This window comes from Topomyia yanbarensis, chromosome 2 (genome assembly GCF_030247195.1).
Source record: "Topomyia yanbarensis strain Yona2022 chromosome 2, ASM3024719v1, whole genome shotgun sequence".
Lineage (NCBI taxonomy): Eukaryota > Metazoa > Arthropoda > Insecta > Diptera > Culicidae > Topomyia > Topomyia yanbarensis.
In genome coordinates, this window is record NC_080671.1 from 31,540,041 (window position 1) to 31,561,279 (window position 21,239).

The 21,239-nt window shown below is 40.1% G+C and overlaps 1 protein-coding gene across 2 annotated transcripts in view; it reads right to left on the bottom strand.

Moving 5' to 3' along the window:
* LOC131682040 (nuclear hormone receptor FTZ-F1 beta) overlaps positions 1-21,239 on the bottom strand; it is a 113,120-nt gene that overhangs the window by 13,882 nt on the left and 77,999 nt on the right. For both annotated transcript variants that reach the window (XM_058963211.1, XM_058963212.1), the window contains exon 2: positions 16,466-16,519. The gene's annotated coding sequence lies outside the window, so the exon portion shown is untranslated. The remainder of the gene's footprint in view (positions 1-16,465; positions 16,520-21,239) is intronic.

Here is a 21,239-nt window from a genome sequence, read left to right on the forward strand (position 1 = left end):
GAGAAAGGCTTGCCACGACAACACGCCTGTACGCTCTGGAATTATCCAGGAGCTTTATTTAATTCATTTTAACCGTAATGAGGTTAATAATTTGAAAGTATTTGAAAAAGCACGTTTTATGTTCCACGTGCGAGTAAAGTGAGAACATTATAGACGACATGGGGGCAGAATTCAAAATCTGACCCAGTGTCGTAGATGCCAAGGCTTTGGGCACGGCACAAAAAATTGTCATTTGGATTCCAAATGTATGATCTGTGGTGATAAATCGTACACGATAGATACTTGTCCGGTGAAAAAAACCACAAAAAGTTTGAAATGCGCTAATTGTAGCGAAAATCATAAATCGAATTTCTGGGGTTGTCCTGTTCGAGAAAAAATTATAAATTCTCGTTCTAGACAACAAAAACAACAAATAAAAATGTACCTACTTCTTCAGGTACTCTTCAAGAAAACACGTCCAAACGTGTTAATCCGATTCAAAATAGATTAACAACTTCTTCTACCTCCGTCACACCATACTACAATGGTGTGTCATCTTATGCTTCAGTGAAAAGTAACAAGGCCAAAATAACGGCTACCGTTACCACACCTACAAACTCTTTTGCACCCAACGCTTCCTTTAGTCCAATGGATCTAGGTAGCGTAACGGAAGAAAAGTTAAAATACTTGCAAGTCTCTATGTTACCTATGATGATTGCTATGTTAAATTCTACCTCCATGTTTGAAGCTTTTCAAGCGGGGTGGGAATTTGCTACCAAAATTGTAATAAAATTAAAGTTTGACAATGACTTTAAATAATCATTTAAATTTATTAAATTGGATTGCTCGTTCATTGAAAACGTGCGAATTTTTCAACTTCTTGAGGATACATAATGTGCATATAGACTTTTTTTTAAAACCAAATATTAAATTGAAGAGTAACTCAAATTTTGTTATTCATCGATTTGATCGAATTGTTGGATTCAGCGGAGGAATCGCAATAGCGGTTAATCGCAGGATCAAACATTCCGTTACGCCGTCTCCTGACACCAAGGTGATCGAGAGTATGGGTATCGAAGTTGAAACTGATCTTGGTATCATTTTTATTGCTGCAGCCTATTTGGCTTTTCAGTGCACCGGCGAGCAAATTAATTTCTTGAAAGGCGACTTACAAAAACTTACAAGAAATCGGTCGAAATTCTTCATAATCGGTGATTTTAACGCCAATCGAGAGGATGCAATTTCGAAAGCACTCATATTGATTTATGGAAAAGGTTAAAGAGGCGCACTCGGGTCGATTTATATTGATTGATTTTTTTCCTCTATTTTCTTGGTAATTTCTGATCATGCATAACGAATACCCAAAAAAATAACGGGAGACAATCTTCGATACGCGTTCAATAATCGAAATGTATTTTTCATTGCTAAAGGCACATTCTCTTATTTTAAAGATGTGGGTGTGTGTGTACAAGTCATATACTAACTAAAATAGGCAATCAGTCGCAGCATTTTAGACGCCTTCCCGGAATTACCAATTGATTGGTGTAGTTTGACTGAACGGATAATTTGTTCGAGGGAGCCATTTGGCCGATCGCGTAGTTTGGCCGAACGGGTACAAAGTAATACACGAGTGATAAATGCGGCATGATGAGGTTGAATGAACCGTAAACCCTATTTTCATCAGTTTTTGGCCAATGACAATCGATAGCGAGGAAGTGACGGCACCGGTGATTGAGTGGTCACGTCTTCCTTCGGAAGGGAAGTAAAGCCGTTCGTCCCCGGTCCATGAGTCGATGGCTCGATATTTAGTACGGATAGTGGAATCACCTCTCTGGTGAAGAGTTGCACCCTTATACTTGCTAACAAATATCCTCCTCCCGTGATACTTGTGGTGTGCGCAGTAGTATATACGGCCTCTAGCAAAAGCAAGTATAGGACTAACATCCCTTCCCTTTCATTTCGCGATCTACGTTCGATCTTTAAGATTTCTGCGTTCGGGCCTGACCGGCGCTGGTATTAATCAATAATCACTTTAAGATTACCAGAAGTTGCACATTGAAATATGTTCCATGCATTCATCATGAAGACGCATATGCGTCTTCCGCTAGCCTAGATCGATAACGGAGTAGCAGCCAGGAGTGGTCGCACAAGTTCAAGATCAATGACAATCGCTAGCGAGGAAGTGCTGATGACTGTCGGGAAATTAATTTTCTATGTACAATATCAATTCATCATTGCTTATTTTGAGCACCTTTCACTAGGGATATAAAGAAAAACGAGAGAGCTTTTAGTAGGATCGATCCCAACGCTTTTAGTGGAGGAGGTAGTAAAGTAATGAGTATCCATCGCTGACGAACTAGAGAGTAGAACAAAGACACGCAATTCATGCAAGGAAACCTCTTTTACAGGTTTGTTCAAGTGTGGTGAAGACACTATCCGGTTTTCTCACACAACTACACTCTGCTAACAATGTCAGCATACTTGATCATTTTATTGTTTGTCTAAAGAATGAGTCGATAATTATGGCGACACTTTTAAGCTTGCGTAACTTTTTTTCACACTTGACCTAAATTTACCAAATTTTGCGCAGTTTCTCTTTAGAGTAATTATTTTATATACGTTGAATTTGTGAGTGAGATTCCAGTCGAGATGAAAGACAATTAGCAAACCGTGCGGGAACAGATTTTATACAGTGATAGTGAACCACAAGCCAGAAGTTGGACGACAACAACGTGCAAACAAACCGAGAGAGAGAGAGAGAGAGAGAGAGAGAGAGAGAGAGCAACGCTTATTTCACAAAACTTTGATGTTTTGCAAAGTTGCGTCCAGAGGGCTAAGCAACGATCCGGATTGAAAACATACAAGATGTAGAGCTGTTAAATTGGGACTGTTCAAGCAATTCTGTTGAGGTTACAAATATGAAAAGTTTAATTCAGGGTATGGAGTCATTCGCCGCTTTTCGCGCAAGAATAGTTTCCAGCCCTATGTCAGGGGTTGGGAGCTGAACCGAGGTGAGCTGCGTACAAAACAATCGATTGAATTAGTATAAGATTTTTATAGTTCCGCATACACGAACCCAATGCGATGGACAACTTTTTTTGTTCGACTATTTTCTTCGTACGCTTTGAACATAACCGGTGTCAGCCTTGTTCAAGCATATTCAAATAACATAATGGGTAAAATAGTCTAAGTTTTATGTTCCACGTATGAGTAAAGTGGGAAACGAAATAGACAACATGGGGCAGAATTTAAAATCTGACCCAGTGTCGTAGATGCCAGGACTTTGGGCACGGCGCGAAAAAATTGTCATTTGAATTCGAAATGTATGATCTGTGGTGATAATTCGCACACAAATGACGCTTGTCCTGTGAAAGAAACCACTGAAAGTTTTCAATGTACTAACGTAACGAAAACCATATATCGAAATTCTGAACATGTGCCATTCAAGAAAAAATTATAAATTCTCGTTCAAAGTAACAAAAATAACAAATAAAAAATTTACCTACTTCTTCAGGTATACTTCAAGGAAACAAGTTTAAACCTGTTAATCCGCTTCAAAGTAGAAATACAACTTCTCTTCCTATACAAGAATCTTCTATCCCGCCACACTATTATACAATGGTGCATCATCTTATGCTTCAGTGGTAGGTAACACGGCTAAAAGAACGATGACAACCACGCCTGCAATTTCGTTTTCACACAACACTAGCTTTGCTCCAACCGATCTAGGTAGAATTGCGGAAGAAAAACTAAATTTCCCGCAGGAATCAATGTTTCTATTGATGATTGCATTGCTAAATTCTACTTCCATGTGTGATGCTTTTCAAACTAGGTGGGAATTTGCTAACAAAATTGTAATCAATTTAAATTACAATAATGACTGTAACTAATCATTTAAATGTATTAAATGGGATTACTCATACATTAAAAACGGCCGTAGAATTTTGAAATGAAATCTAAATTTTAACCAGCAGTAATGGTAAAAAATCGGACTTAAGCTACTATACTGGTACATTTAGAAGAGAAAAAATCCTGATTAGCTTCAGTCAATAATGTTCTTTGTTGAAAACGGCAAAAACGTAAAAAAAACTGTGTGAACGAATGAATGGCATTTTACATGACAACGTTCGTCCTTACGCTCGCATACCTATTCGATGATGCTAAACGTTCAGTTGTATATCTTTTTCAATACTTTGAAAAAAAAAATCTGAAAGAAACTAAATCTGAAACTAAAAACTCGAAACATTCCTTCACCGTCAACGAATACTAGCTCGGATTGCATATTACTAAAAAAGTGGCTCATTTCTGGTTGCACTGTTCTTCTGTGCTAGCATTCACCGACACCCGCACGCGACAACTAGAACACAAACACTCACACAACGGTTCTAAGGCCGAGACATTGAGGAAATGTCGAAGCACAAACAACAGGCACCCAGGTCTTGAAGGTCTGTGAACGGTTTCTTTCTTTTATCGTTCTCACAAGACAAACAGTTTAAAGAAAAAGGCAAAGAGTCACAATAAAATCTCCGATCCCCGATTCAACCATGGCTTTATCGTGATTCCGTCGTCATTTCCTATGTGGCCCAGCAGCACGCCAGTGGAAACCGACTGACCAATTGGAACGATTTTCGCTCTGGAAGGTTACTTCTTATGTATGTACCAACTGCTGACCCGACGATACACACTCAGAATGCACTTTCGAGCGGAACAAAATCGCTCAAACAAGTTTACCGCAACGAGTTAACTACCTTTCACAAGAACATGTGGTTTCTCACTAGGGGTACATGGCGAACGATGACACCCGATATCCAATCCAAGCGAGTGGCGTTCACTCATCAGCACGCATGTGTGTCACCCAGTCGGGTCTCCCGTCGCAACCAGACCCGCACCAAAAAAAAAAAAAACGATTTTCATCCAAGCATGCTGCGACGGACGAGGTGTGAAAAATCCATCGAAACAGTCATATGAGTTTGAGGTGATGATACATTCATCTTTTTCGACATTTACCCCGCCACCCACCCCGAACAAGGCCAGTTAGATTATAAAATGATGCGTTTTTTATTCGACCGCCCGCGCTGCCAACCCACTCGTTTGACCACGGCCGCGGCAGCTCGACTCGACCGACGGACAACGAGGGGAAAGCTTAAGGTTGCACAGAGAAAGCGCAAAATTCGCAAACGAAAAAAGCAGTTTTTTTCCACACCGTATGTCAGATCTTCATAAAAATCAATCAACGTATGTAGAATATTGTTACAGTACTGCTGATTGATTTTTATGAAGATCTGACATACGGTGTGGAAAAAAACTGCTTTTTTCGTTTGCGAATTTTGCGCTTTCTCTGTGCAACCTTAAACATAAAAAAGCGATCCTCCACGTTGCGGCGGCGGCTATCGATGATGTGCTGTGCGGTCCGTCGTCGTCGGTAAGGCCATGCGATGCGAGCAAAAGCGAACCATCGCGAGGTGCCCGCTTGCTGCCGCCACCCCGGGGAAAGGTCGTCGACGCGCGCGAACGGACGCGATTACGATGATCATGATGATGATGATGGTGAGCAACTCTTCTACTAGCTAACACGAACAACTAGTACACAGTTGTTGTTGTTGTTGTTGGTGGTGGTGGTGGTGTTGATTGTGTTGGGGATGGTAGGCAACGAGAACCGCGGTGGCTATGACGAAGTACGGAAACCGTTAATCGGCCGAACACACAGAGCTATAATAGCACAGCGTTTTCGCGCGATTCGAGACCAACCGGCAGACAGGCAAAAGGAAATAGGTTTGGATGAGTGATGGTGATGAAGAAAGTGCGGACCGGTACGCGGGGATACTAGCGGATGGTATGGGTGATTTGTGTACATACTGTGGGCTGAAGTATTGTCAATAATTAATTAATTATTTGTTGCGTTTTTGTTTTCGACTTTTCACTTCACCTGAGTATTTGGAGTAGCATTTATTCAAACTGTTATCATTGTAGGTAATAATTATACATCATTTTACACAACGCTGGCTATCCCACACGTATTTAAATCGATGATTGAATGATCGTTTCTGGGAAAATTTGATCTGTCCTGGATAGAGAGCATGCGTTTCCACTGAATAATCATATTCAATGGAGGCGCAAGTAGTTAGTTGTTTCGACTTTATATGTTGAAGGAGGAGAGTGGTGTTTTTTGAGAAATATATTTTTTATGGGATGAAGGTGTCGTTTACTTTGCTCGTTTTTAGCTGTGACTGACATGTGCTGAAGTTGGAAATAGACAATCCCTATTATTTTTTCTATGTTTGGAGAGTAATTTTCGCCATTGATTCTTTATTTTACTTTTTACATTTCTTACAAAAGAAATGTATAGGATTCGCTCAAACTTTGAAAACTTTTTTACCATAAACACGTATAATCTGTGTTGATTCCTGAGCAAAATAAAACATCATAATTATAAAAAACGAAATAACTTGTTGATGTCATCTTATGAAATTTTATGGTTGTCCAATAAAATATCAATTTTTGCTCCGATTTACGTGCGTGATTTTCTTTGGCAAAACATCAAATCAAATATTAGTTTTGTTATCAACAAGGAATTTCACCAGCTCAAGTTTTCAATTTTCTTCAATTGATTGCAGAAACAGTTCTCTGATTGACGTCATAGGGCAATTTTTTTTTTTTGGTTTTTATTTTGTATTTATAACTTCTGAAATGACCAACTCGATAATAATCTGAGCAATCCTTATCTGCACTACCACAATATCAAGTCAGGAATCGAATTATAACAGCGGAAGTTTCCATTTTGGAAAGCCATATTTTTTTTATTTGATTTTTGATTTTTTGATTTAGGCAAATTGTTCGTTCAACGAGTTGAGAAATTAAGAAAACCTGAACTCATCCCTTGAGACCGTTATTAGAGTGCGACAACATATTGTTTTTCAGTCGTTGGCCAGTTGGTTGAAATTCGATATCTTACGAAAGCGTTTATGGAGTTGATACCCCAGGCTCCATCTTAGTTGAAATGTCGATAAGTTTTACTGATTAAAAAATACATCGAAACTCTCACAATTGCTCGCAAAATGCAATTCACGCGTTGGAGTGGAACCGTTCGTCGCCAGCAATGGTTAAAGGTTATTCAGAAAATAATGGCTAATTCCAATTTTCCAGATTATAATTTGGTGACAAATGTACACATATTACCGAGCAATTAAACAACACAGACGAAGCCACAAATGACAAACAGAACCTGGACTCGTAAGCCGTGTGAACAGTAGCTGACGAAACTCGATGGGCAAATCCTGGAGCTCAAGAAAACAAGCATATTAATGACGAATACGGCTATGAATTCGGAAGTAGGTATTGGTAAAGGATTGTACCCTTCATTGCGTCCCATGACGGTTTCGCTCGGGTGCTGTCAGTTCAATCGAAGATGGCGTCGAAACAGCAAGCACTCCGCGAGCGTGTTGTACGGTTTTACGAAATGCGTGGTCTTCGAGACGAAAACGTGCCCGTGAGTACAGTTTACCGGATCCTGACATCCCTAAGCGTGGAGCGACAGGCCCGCTGAGAGGGGGAGGCAGCCAGGGCTATTGACCTGGGGGCCCGCGTTGTTACCCGAATGATGGGCAAACACGTCCGGTATTCATAGAATATCAATAAAAATACCAATAGTAATTTTATTGTAATCCTTCGCCTTATTAAATTGTTATATGATGAAAGCGTAAAAAAATGAAAACTTTATTTTATAGTTGACATTTGTTAAAACAAATGTTCTTAAGGGAGTTGTCTACTTTGTGTACAAGTTTAAAAATCACGCCAAGTTTAATAATCACGAGTGTTATTGCTTGAATCAACGGAATACATTACAAAATATTGAGAAGCCAATTCAAAGTATTTTCGAAGAAAGCAAAAGAGTGTCAAACAGAAATGCGAGCGCACGGACAAACGCATCCGTCCTCTTCTACGTTCGCTTCTTTTCTGGTGGTGCCGGTTGTTGACTTGGAGACACTGGACGTGATTGTTGTTGAGTGAATATTTGTTCCTGTCAGATCCGTAGATATTGGTTTTGTGGCCGTTAGTGGTTTGGCATAAGATAACGGTGTGCTGTTCACGATTATAATAGGTGGCCTTTTCTTAGCTACTTTTGCACAAAGTTTTTCGTGGTGCAGTGTCTTTTGTAGAATTCGCGCATTGAAATCTACCATGGTTGCAGTATTGTCTGATGAAACGTCTCATTTTCGGTTAATCCGCATAAAATGGTTACGTATGAATAAGCTGACCAACTCTGACGAAAAAATCCGTACACCATATTGCAACGAAGCGAAATCGTTTACCACGCTCAGGCAAACAGTCCGCACAATGTACGGATTTTTTCTTCAGAGTTGGTCAGCTTATGTAAGAAAAAGTTGGTTTGTATGGAAGCATTTTCACCACAAGAACAACGTAAGGGCACCCAGGAAAATGCGAAGTTACAGCTCTTATGGAAGCCACTTCTCCGTATCTTGACATAAACTTGTTAATCCCGATGGCAGGGGCGTGTAGATATAATTCGTGTAAGCACATCTCTCTAGAGCTCTTGCCTATGTATACGGAGATGACATTGTTAATGTGACTGCTTTCGTTGGTGTGCTGCATGTTATTCCGCGAAACAAACGACTGTGCTTCTTAATGTTTGTTATGGTGCATTTGCAGGGCATTAACTTCTCCCGGATTGAGCACAATCTGCACATTTAGTCATTGTTTCGCTTCTCGAGTATCTGGTCTTACAGGACATTTCCAAATATCAATGGCAACACAATTCGCCTGCAGTCGTTTTTGCCGTGTATCTATAGCGGAAGGATTTTTATTTTCTACTCTGGGCGAGATGAGAAGGTAGACTAACCTTAATTGACTAGTGATTACGATGGATAATTTTTGCATTTTTGTATTTTTATAGCACGTTCAAGGAATATTTCTTCTAAAAGTGCATTGTGTTGAGATAGAAAGGTAATTTTGTGACTCGCCAAAGATGCGTGCGATGTCTATAAGACCCTAAATATAATGTTCGAAATAAAGCAATCAAGTCAGTTCAGTTCATCCAACAGTTGCAGTACTCGGTTGCCCACTGCACCGGCAGACGAAAGAAGAGAGGAAGGGTTGGTACGTTATCGAAATTTATTTTTTTTCTTTTGCTGTGTCGATAAAGAAGGGAGGTTATTTAAAAAAACACGGCTCTATGTTAACAATGCTGACAGCCATTAAGGTGCTTCTGAACTAGCTCTATTCTGGCACACTATATCGCCTTTTCCGACACTAAGTGTGCTTTAATGATCTCTATAACACTATAAATCCGTGAAGAATATGTTTTGTATGCGAATATTGAACATATCTAAGGTCATTAAATAATGCTTCGCGGTCTCTTGGGTATATTCCTTACCCCTAATCTTACCGCTTCCCCAATCCTTTCCATCAGGGAAAGGACGATTCATGGCACGGCACAAATCTCCGATCAACATGGGAAACGTATCATTTGAGCTAGACGCTACTGATTCCTGAGTGCCCGCAAATTGAAAAAAATCATAGCTATGGAAATTTTACCCGATTTGGATACCACGGAATAAGAAACTGTCGAAATTCACCTGTCTGGAAGGCTATCTGTGGATGTGGCAATATGAGTCAACTGGAGACTAATAGAAACCACGGACTGAAGCCACTTTGAGTTTCGCATGGCTGAAGAGGTACAAACTCATACTGGTCTAGAGGGTTTAAGTTTAAAAGGGCCCGGCAGTAATACAAGCCTTGGGGCCCGCCGCGGCTCTCGACAGCCCTGGGAGCGGAAGGCTGGTAGCAGCCGCTTGCGAAGATAATCCCCCGTCCCATTGAGGATTTTTTCGGCTCCCTCAGTGCCCTAGTGTACAAAAATAATTGGCGGACCAAGGATACGAAACAGTTGACCACCAGGATCCGGAATTGTATCCGAAAGATGGACGTCAGTGCCGTCCAGCGCTCTTGTGAGAGCATCGCGACTAAGTTGCGTCGGAAGGCTGACTGGGCTTCTTCTCCAATATTTATTGACGTTTTTTTGAAGAATAAACATTATGTTTTTAATGAAAAACACTGAAGACGTTGATTTTTTTTTTTGTTTTTAACTACATGACTGAAAAAATTCTCATTTTTATTGAACACCCGTTAAATATCCCAATGCCTTCAATCGATGAATCTGTGGCAGAGCAAGTCAGAATCGAGCATTGATTCGAATCCCATGTGATCAAAACGCTAAAAGAGCATCAGAGTACCAAAGCTAGGATTGAGCCAATTCAAGCGTTACTCCCACATTTCGATTCAAGTTTCAATTTATTTCGATCAAAATCTCTGCACGTATACCGAACCGTAGTGGTCATAGCGACAATTAAAACACTTTGGCAAAGAAAGCTTTGTCAGGCAAGCGTCTGTGGATGTGGCAAGATGATTCAAATCTTCATCACATTTATGTCCGTCAACGAACAAATCTACAACAACAAACCTCTCAGTATTCTGCTTTTTTGAGATCTAGTTAAAGCCTGGCACTATTATGCCCCGACCATTTTAAACAAGCAAAAAAAATTACAGAATTTTACCCTATTGAGGAATTTTGGGCCATTTAAGAGCCAAACGTAGGTTCCAACAATTTCAAAAATGTGCTTAAAAATGAACTGGAGCACCATAAAACTGAAAAAACGACCGACCTTATTCTTTTTGTCACTAATCGTAATTTTATGAGCATTTTTTTTTACTTTGGAGAAATCTTGTCATCTAGTTTCATCACATCAGAAATGTAGTATTGCTCTAGTCTGAACTGGTGAACTATATTTGATGTTAAATTTATTATTTGCATTTTTGGACTTAACATTTATTTCGCCGTAAAGGTGGCTATCATACACTGGTAAGAAGAATTCAAAACATTAAACCCGGCTTATACTGCACGGTCTGATGGTGCACTTAAACAAATCCCTGGCATTTCCTATTTCTGTTAGCTCAGTTGACAGCAAAGCACATAATACCTGGTAGGACATTCATTAGCTTTAGAACTATGAGAAGGGCATTGCGAAAAAACTATGAGAAAGGCACTGCGAAACGATCAAAATGAACTATTCTATATTTTGTCTACAATATGAAAATTAAAATGAATGATGCTTCACTGATAGCCCGAACAAAAGAAAAGCCCATAATTCTCCCATGCACATGGTCCTAATTCACATCAACTGCATGTTCTAATAGTGTTTGAAATAGGTTGAACCCATGGTCCGGAAGATCCCGTATAACATCCATATTTGGGGGAAATAATGGATTTTTCAGACCATTTTATGGTGTCACAAACATGAAATTTAGCGCGAACCACATTCATGGTATTATGGGAGAGTATGGTATTTGAACCCATGAGAATTTGCTCAGGAGTCCTCTAAAATAGTATTGTTTGGCCATATGTTAACTAAGTTTGGCATCTATTTACACAGAATGGCCTGTTAACAAGTTCAGATTAAACATATGAAAATCGTACTATTAATAAAAATGAAGATTAAGAAACTTCGCGCTTAAACGCATCACGGAATATGAAGATTGTTTTTATGATATGGATAACGTTCAAATGGTGAACGGTATAACCACCCTACTTCTTCATTCGTCATTCTGTCAGATTACTGCTACATCATGCAAATAATATTGATATGCAATATCTTTTATTTCTAGGCTTCAAATCTAACATCTTCTGATTACCATTACAATATGTCTCTTTTTGGAAATCTTGGATTGAAACACTAATTTCATCTGTTTGCGCTAGTTAGATACTAATTACTAGCGCCAATTTGGTGTCAGTTTGGATATATCGTCTAACTGGAAGCAAGTTGGTGTCAGTTACTGACGAGTAAAAAACGAAACATTGAAATCAAATTTTTCTGGCCCATTTAATTTTTATACCTTTTTTATGAACTTTACTACAACTTGGAGGCCGATTCATCCTTCTTGGTTGCGTCTATGGATTCAGTCGTAGCTGTTTAATCGATAGATTCTGGTTGAATAGCAGTCAAGTTGAAGATGTTGAATACTGTGGTTATGTTTCTTTAAGCGGAATTTTTCAGAGTTACAGAGGGGCTGTTTTATTACTGAAACGAAATTTTCCCTAAAAGACGAACAACAGTCCCTGTATGTGTGTGATGTGTGTTACTACCAACTATTGTAGCAGGACCACCGTCCATAGCACTGGGCATTCCTTCCACTATAATTTTATCAAACATTCCCCACTAATCATAATCCTAAGCCACTGTATGAAGGGCTAAAAGGGGGTGGGAGTAGGAAAGCAATTTCGCTTACTTATGCCACGGGAGCGTTTAAGAATCTCCTTCCAATGACAAGCTCCTATAGACGAATTTCGCGCTAAATCGTATGCAGAGTTGCATATTTTGTTTTACCAAAACTTATCTAGACTGTATTTTGAAAAGGGTCAAACTTTTTTTACCAATTTTTTAAAATGGTCTCAAAATGAACAATCCTTCCAAAAATGTCGTAGGAGTTATTTTCACAAAATTAGTCAAATTTATTAATAAAAATATCGAAAAAACTCTTCATCAACTCCTACACTGGAAAAAATCGATTTTGAAAATTTAAATTCGATTTACTAAAAAACCATCTTTGATTTGGATGAAATTTTGCTCCAAGATAGGAAATTATGTTTCCTACCTACCGTCAAAAATTCCAGTTGGACACTTTCGATGAAAAAAGTAATTTAAAAAAACTTTTACTCATCTAAAATGATTTTTTTCCAAAGTATTTTATATCAGGGTCCATAGCCCAGAGACCAGAACATAGAATCCCGAGGAGAGAACCCAGCCTCCAGATTCCATAGCCCAGAGTCCCGAGGAGAGAGACTAGAATACATAGTCGCGATTCCTCAACTCAAAATACTGAGGCGAGTCTAAAGTCCAGAATCCAAAGCTCAGCATCGAGAATGCAGAGTCCATAGCGTAGCGATCAGAACCCAGAGTTCCGAAGACAGAGCTCAGAGTCCAGAATCCAGAGTTCAGATTCGATAATCCAGAGTTTAGATTCCATAGCCCAGGGACCAGAACCCAGAGTCCCGAGGAGAGCCCCGAGTCCGGAGTCCAGAATCCAGAGTCCCGACTGCATAGTGCAGAGTTTAGAGTCCACAGTTCAGAGTCCAAAGTCCAGAATCAAGACCCAGAGGCCATAGCTCCAAAAACCACAGTCTACAGTCCAGAGTTCATGGCACAGAAACTCGAGGCGACATCTCAGAATACAGAGTTAAGAATGCAGAGTCCAGAGTGCAGAGAACAGAGTCGGAGATCCTGGGTCTAAAGCCCAGCGACCTCGACCCAAATTATTGCGACCGGAGTCTAGGGCTCTGAGACCAGAATCCAGAGCCCGAAGTACGTAACCCACAATACTGAGGCAAGGGATAAGACTCCAGAGCACAATGGTCAGAACCCAGAGTCCATAACGCAGAATCTCGAGGCGAGGGTCCAGAGTCCAGAGCGCAGCGTGCAGCATTCAGCATTCAGAGTTCAAAGTCCAAAATCTAGAGCTCTGAGTACAAAGACAAGAATCCTGAGACCAGAGACCAGAGTCCTCAACCCAAAAACTGAGCCCAATGTCCCGAGTTCAGAGCCCTGAGTCCAGAGCACATAGCCCATATACCAGAATCCATACTTTCATTGGTTTAGTTTTCGATAAAAATACTGAGGCGAGTCTAGAGACCAGAATTCAAAGTTCAGTGTCGAGAGTGCAGAGTCCATAGCGTAGCGATCAGAACCCAGAGTTCCGAAGACAGAGCTCAGAGTCCAGAGTTCAGATTCGACAATCCAGAGTTTAGATTCCTTATCCCAGGGACCAGAACCCAGAGCCCCGAGGGGAGCCCCGAGTCCGGAGTCCAGAATCCAGAGTCCCGAGTGCAGAGTGCATAGTACAGAGTTTAGAGTCCAGAATCAAGACCCAGAGCCCATAGCTCCAAAAAACACAGTCTACAGAGTTAAGAATGCAGAGTCCAGAGTTCAGAATGAAGAGAACAGAGTCGGGGATCCTGGGTCTAAAGCCGAGCGGCCTCAACCCAAATTATTGTGACCAGAGTCCAGGGCTATGAGACCAGAATCCAGAGCCCGAACTACGTAACCCAAAATACTGAGGCAAGGGATCAGACTCCAGAGCACAAAGCTCAGAACCCAGAGTCCATAACGCAGAATCTCGAGGCGAGGGTCCAGAGTCCAGAGCGCAGCGGGAAGAGTGCAGCATTCAGAGTTCAAAGTCCAAAATCTAGAGCTCTGAGTACGGGGATAAGAATCCTGAGACCAGAGTTCAGAGACCAGTTTCCTCAACCCAAAAACTGAGCTTTCATTGGTTTAGTTTTCGATAAAAATACGCTGAAAAAAAATCAGTTTGGACAAGGAAAAGTTTTTTTCAAATAACTTTTTCCCTTGAAAGTGCTCAACTTTTTTTTAATGGTAAGTTGGGAACATAATTACCTGTTTTAGAGCAAAATTTGATCCAAATCATAGATAGTTTTTTTGTAAATCGACTTTATATTTTTTAAATCGATTTTTCCAGTGTAGAAGTCGATGAGGAATTTTTTCAATTTTTTCATTAAAAAATTGACTAATTTTGTGAAAATCACTCCTACAACATTTTTTGTAGGATTTGTCATTTTTAGACTATAGCCATTTGAAGAAAAAAAATGGTAAATAAAGTTTGACCCTTTCCAAAAGACAGTCTAGAACAGTTTTGGAAAAACAAAATATGCAAAGTGGCTTTTTGTGACAAAATTCTCATGTACAGAAAGTTTCGTTAAAATCTGAGAGGGTGCTGCCAACATTTGTTCGAGTTGACGCGAAATTCGTCTGTAAGTCAATCGCAATGCAAGCCGTTATAGTGAAAGGTAGGTGGGGAGAAGAGCCAGCCCGATCTCCACGAAATGTTGGCAACAGGGAGCTGGCTTCTCAACTCTCCTTGTTCAAATCTCTTCAAGAGTACTCTGATGATCCCTCTCCAATTTATTTAACCGATCTTTGGATGTATACTCAGGGTTTTTATGCAGTTTTTGAGCGGTTTTTTACAAGAATTTTTGAATTTACGCGGTTTTCATTTACGCGGATTTTTGAATTTACGCGGTATCCATTAACGACGTTTCCATCAACGCGGATTCTTAAATTTAAGCAAATTTTGAAAATTACGCGGTTTTCATTTACGCGGCCTGTATCCCTGTATTGGGACAAACAACATTCACTGTAGGATAGAAAAGAAACAGGGTTACCTTATCAGATCAAATATCATTTACAGTTGATCGCAGATTTTATAATTCATCACTTCGTTTGGTTTCTTTTAACTAGTTTATGAATTTTTTTATTGCTTCTAAAAATTGAAAAACAACTGAGTATGATTACGTGTGGAGAGATAAGATTTTTTTTTTAATCTAAGATCTGTTTTACATCAGAAGCCCTTTTTGATAACTTTCGTGTTGTACTGACTCCCGTACATTAGTAGTGTGTTTTGAGTCTAAAATGTCCATGAAGCCACGACACGATCATAAACTGTGTAGATGGGCCTCGATTGTATCTTTAACATCTGCACACTCGACGACGTATTTCAAACGGTTCCGTGAAGGCCCAGGAGTTTCTTTGCAATATAACGACAGGTTATTGAGAAGAATCAAAAATGTAAGCGGGGTGTATCATCCCCCCTGGAAAATAGATAATAATTATCATCCTATTAATCCTCAAAAAGGCAAGCTAAAATTGTGACTACAAGAAGCATCGCTCCTAAGACTCAATGAAATCGTAAGCCTCTTTTTTGACTTTATATTAGTGAGAGAATCCCGGTCCGGCCCGAAAACGCTAGATCATTTGTATTTCAAATTACAAATTCCTTGGAACTAGAGAACTGTAACTAGCCGGACCTCTGAGACCCCTTGTCTTTTTGAGGGTTAATTGGATTTTTTAGGAGCACCCGGGTAATTGAATTTCCGGAAAATCATATCGAAGATAAACTATCTGAGCGTACTTTTGTTAACTAGTTAGTAACGTTACTATTGTATGGAAAATACAAAACAAAAATCAGGAAAAAACTGGATGTAAGTGAGTAACAGTTAAAAAACCTGGAAGATTTTTACACTTGTCTGTTTGACTGAATTGCGTGAGAAAATTTACTAAACTTGAATGTTGACATCGCTGATACATATTCATCTTTGTTGGAAATCTCTTAACTGGTCAAAATGATGATCATATTTAGGAGCGGGCATAGCGTTTTTGGTAAATCAATTGCCCTGTACGCAGCTCACTTGGGTTCGAGTTCCAACCCCGTACATAGGGTTAGAGATTTTTCTAAAGAGGTTTTTCTAATCCGAAAAAGAGGCGAATGCCCCTTATAGAGGTTAAAACTTTTATAATAGAAAAAAAAAATCATATTTTCAAGTATTCTCTTAACATTTAACACAAAGTCACTGTTTGCCACCATCGTAAAACTAGATTACTAAATGCAATACAAAACTACTCACCTATGCAAACCGGATAAAAGCAGGAATGCTACATGTCTATTTGAGCGGAGGAGTCTGAAAACAAAGGAAAAGAGTAGGGATTAGTTGGATAGCTTGCATGTTTGCATGTTTAGAGGTTAAGTCTGTAGAATTTTTGTTTACATGAAAATTTGTGTTTCGTAAAAATGATCTACGCCCTTCTACTGAGTTCACCAATTCATCGTTCAATGGACATTCGTAGGTACAGTCGTGAAACGGTTCTTGTCGCCACTTCTAAGGACTTCGACCACCACATGCCGCAGCAGATCTTTAACAATAGTTGTTTAAACGCGTCTTTACGATAATAAAAACAGACCGACATCAAAAGAAATTAATTTTATTATAATGAATAATTAAAATGTCTCTCTCTACTTTTTTATATGCACCGGTTCATTTTAAAAAAAGCTGACATGAAACAGAGCCTACTACGAGAATATCATCTTTCCGTAGTAAAACTGCACGCCATCTCAGCCCATAGTGCTACCAAATTCAACCGACCGACTGATCAGAGCAGCCGGTCGGTCATCATGATACCCAGCTGCTGGTAACCGTTAGTCACCTTTCGTTATTTCACATTGAGACAATATGACTGCCGCCGGCACCGTCGCAAAATTTCGCACCAGTTTTTCGCGGAAATCTTTTCCATTGTTGTCTGTCTGATGAGCTGCTGACGGACTCCCGGCTGCTCGCATTGGTCGCTAAGCGACCATGTCGATGTGTTGATGTCTTTCATTGGAGGTCGTCTCTGTTGACTTATTATTCTGGTGCAGTGATGCATCACCCACGCCCGATCCAAAAACTTCCACAAGATGATGGGATTATGTTGATAATGACCCGCAGGGGAAAAGGTACGACACTACCACGCAAGATGAAGATCGTGAATCAATCAACTGAGAGCAACCACCGACACCGTACAACAGATGATGAAGATGGCTCTGAAACTCTTCGGGAGGATCTTCTGTACGCGACGCTTCTACGGTTTGTCTGGAATGACAAACAAAAAGGGGTGGGCGCGCGCACACACACAGAAGATTATATAACCGAACAACTTGGCTGCGCCCTGGCTCGTCGCTAACAGGCTCGAATCTGAATCTCGCTATTAGGCGTGGGAGACGTTGTCTGAGCACAGCTGTAATTGACATTGAAGATGAGTAATTGCTGTGCACCAAGGCGGCGGCTTTAATTGCTGTCGCTGATGGGGCCTGTCAGGATTTGTTGTCACTTGTAAAGGTGCCACTCCTCATTTTTTAAAACAATATTTGAGTTTGAGTACAAGTATCAAACACTTTCAATGATTTCATGATTACCAACCTTCGTGGATCATTGAAGTTTTTCTCTGCGTGTATGTGCGTTCGTCTCTGAAATGAGTTTTAATTTCCCCGATTCATTACCATGTCGCTAATGATACATTCAATAAAAAAAAATGAACCTCTCACCAACAGTTAGCACCGACAAAAGACTCAAAACACAGACATTGCGTTGAGCGGCAAACAAACCTCGTCAGAAACGGAAACAACACAACAACATTTACGAAGCAGCAGAAAGTTCAAGGTCAACCTCGAGCCCGTCCACTTCACGGTGGAAGAAGACAGCGACTTTCTCTTTAGCACGTACCACGCAAAACCGATCCGGTCAGCCGGATTCAAGCTGTGTGAATAAATAAGCCAAGAGGGTTTTACGTTGCAGAAAAAAAAATATATAAAACAATAACAGAAAAAAATGCGACTCGCCCCGGTCCAACACCACAACGACGACGGCAACGACGTCGTTGGCGATAACGCGCGGAGCGCCCGGTGATTAATAGTTCGCTTGCGGTGTTCGGAAGTTGATAATCAAGTGGAAACTGGTCCGCTCGATTGGCTCTGATTGGCGAACTTTCAAATTTTTCCTGTTTGCCGATTTGGAGCAGCTCGTTTTGCGGAATTACCACCTCGCCCAACACGTGTTGTTTCGTTATTTCTTCGTCATTCGACCTTTCCCCGTTGCCATAGTCGTCAATGCAATGCACTCGATCTGGTGAATATTTGTTTCATTTTTTTTTGGTTCTGGAAATTATTAGAAACAACACAAACATATGAACTGATGTAATTTTCGGCTGTAATCTCGTGACACTTGGGTTTTTCCTAGCGCTAACCGAACCTCTAGTCAATCGCATCAGCAGAGTGGTCTGGTGGAAAATCACTCTGCGTCTCCATGGTTTACTCAGCACACTTTGATCTGCATAAAATACCGTTCGCACTTCTGAAGACAGAGAAATTTGATTTTCACCGAGGTGTCAGTTCTAGTACTGTCTCGCTTCTTGGCGGTAACTCTCTTTCACTCATCGCTCGATTCGTGAGTGAAATTAGCTGTTTCGCGTATCAAACGACTGTTGACCACTTGTTTGCGAATCTCTGTCGGAAGAATCTCGGTAGGCCATGCCACCGCGGTTGGCTGGTAAAGGGTGAGTCGTTAATTATTGTGATATTTTAGATTGATTGGTAAAACCGCTACAGTTATCGAAATGAAACCAAAGTTTTACAATAGTTCAGTATATGTATTTATTACCCTTCGCCACTTCTTTGGTCTTCCGAAGTTCGTGCTTCATCATGACCTAACAGTTTTCTTTGGGAAAGAGTTCAGGACAGTTAGGTGGGTTAAAATTTTCAACACAATATCCACCGAAATAATTCCATACCAATCCTGCACGGTTTAGGAATAGTAGCATGACGCCAAATCAGGCCAAAACAGCGGGTTTTGATCGTGTTGTCTCAAAAACGATAAAAACCGTTTTTGTAGACACTCAGTTTTGAAAATATCACCGTTTATGGTGGCTTTGGCCAGGAATGGATAACTACGTTTGCCACAAATGCATATGGCCTGCCAAATCAGGTACTTCGAAGCGTTTAAAACAATCATCTACAGCAAACTGCTTAAAATCCGCTTTGATGTAGGTCTTATCATCGATGACGCAGCACTGATATTTTATTTGCAGCGTCGTGTAGAGTTTTCGAGTGTGCGTTTGGGCAACGTCAACAGTCATTCCTATCTGGAACGGTTGAAGAACCTTTGAGACGATCGAATGATGAATATTCTTCAGTTTTCTCAAGGCGTGAGGGCGACAACTCAGAATTTTGCCTGTGGGTAAGCAAAATCCTTCCACAAATTGTTTGCTGTTTTTCTTCCACCTCGATCAGAATCTGACCGATAAATGCCCAACTGAGCGGCTGTAAACAATACACTCTAAAGAGAAACTGGGTAACATTTGAGTAATTTCGGTCAAACATGAAAACAGTTGCACAAGTTTGAACGTGTTGCAATAACTATCAACGCACCGTACCCTATTGAAATATACGCTACTTCACCTCATTCACACGACAGAGGCCGACGAAAAATAAATCTGAATAAAAAATAGACAAGTGTGCTTAGCAAAACTCGTGTTTTTTTTTGGGCGAACGAGATCACCAATCAAAGTCCTTCTTCGGATTAACACACACGCAATTCAAGTTACACCAATCAGCAAAGGTTTCAAGCTGTTGCTGGAGGAATCTGCAACTTTCAGTTGAGCCGTTAAGACGAAATATCTTTAGATCGTTTACGACAGGCCAGGCGTGGAGACTTCTGTACTAGTTGGATATCATTGAAGTAAAGCAGAAACATCAACGGTCCCAAGTGGCTTCCCTAAGATACTCCTGAACTACAAGTAAATATGGGTACCTAACAATCTGCAATGACAACCACTACCTGTCGATCTGTAGGGTAGGATCGGAACAACTTCAGGAAATTACCGTAGATTGCGAATCTCTCCATTTTAGCGATTGTTATATTTTAGTTCACTTTATCAAAAGCGGCAGATACTGCCCATTAAAGCATAAGAGTCCCATATTTAAAAACAGCAAGCCAAGAAAAACGCTGTTCAAACTTTACATTTTCATTGAGCCTTAATGTTGGTATTTCGTATTTTTTGGTATTTTTTCGATATTTTCTAAACAAGCCTGGTAATCTTATTTGTGCATTGTGATTCAGTGGTAATACAGAATACAATCCAACAGATAACTCATTTTCGACAAAAGTCTATATGGGAGCATAAGATAAGCACAAGAATTAATGGGCAGGATGGGTAAATAACATCAGTTTGAACGATCTACTTGAGACTGTTATAAAAGTTTCTGAACATACCTATCAGTAACGTGCACCAAAACGTTGGAAATAGTTTGAGCTGCGGTTTCAGCATCTTCGGAGTCTACAAATTGTTGCCAATCGAGATTAGGGAAAAGATCAGCAATACTGCAATGGTCAGCTGTGGGCCTGTAATTATATGTAATTCTTTTGGCTTTAAATCCACTAGTTTTAGATTCTCATTATATGTGAAAAGATGCATTTGTTAGTTTGTCGAGAGCGCGCTATGTTATCCTTATCTCAATCGTTTAGTAGTTGGTTTCTTGCACAAACTGAACATTAGGGTGGGACAAAAAATAGATTCCAGCTCCGAGCAACTTTTTGGGTACCATTTGGGTCCTAAAACATCTGTGCAAATTCTTAGCTCGATCCCTGAAACTATATTTTTGCGCCCACTGTTTAAAGTATACATGGGATTTTATATGGGAAAATTAACTTTCACAAAATAATTCCTCCAGGAATATTTATTTATTTCGTCAAGCATATGTAGACTACATAGAATGGTTTTACAATATTTACTTATATACTATACATTATTTCTACGGTTTAGTTCAGATTTGATTTGTTTTCTAGACATGGAAAGGTCAATGACGCATCA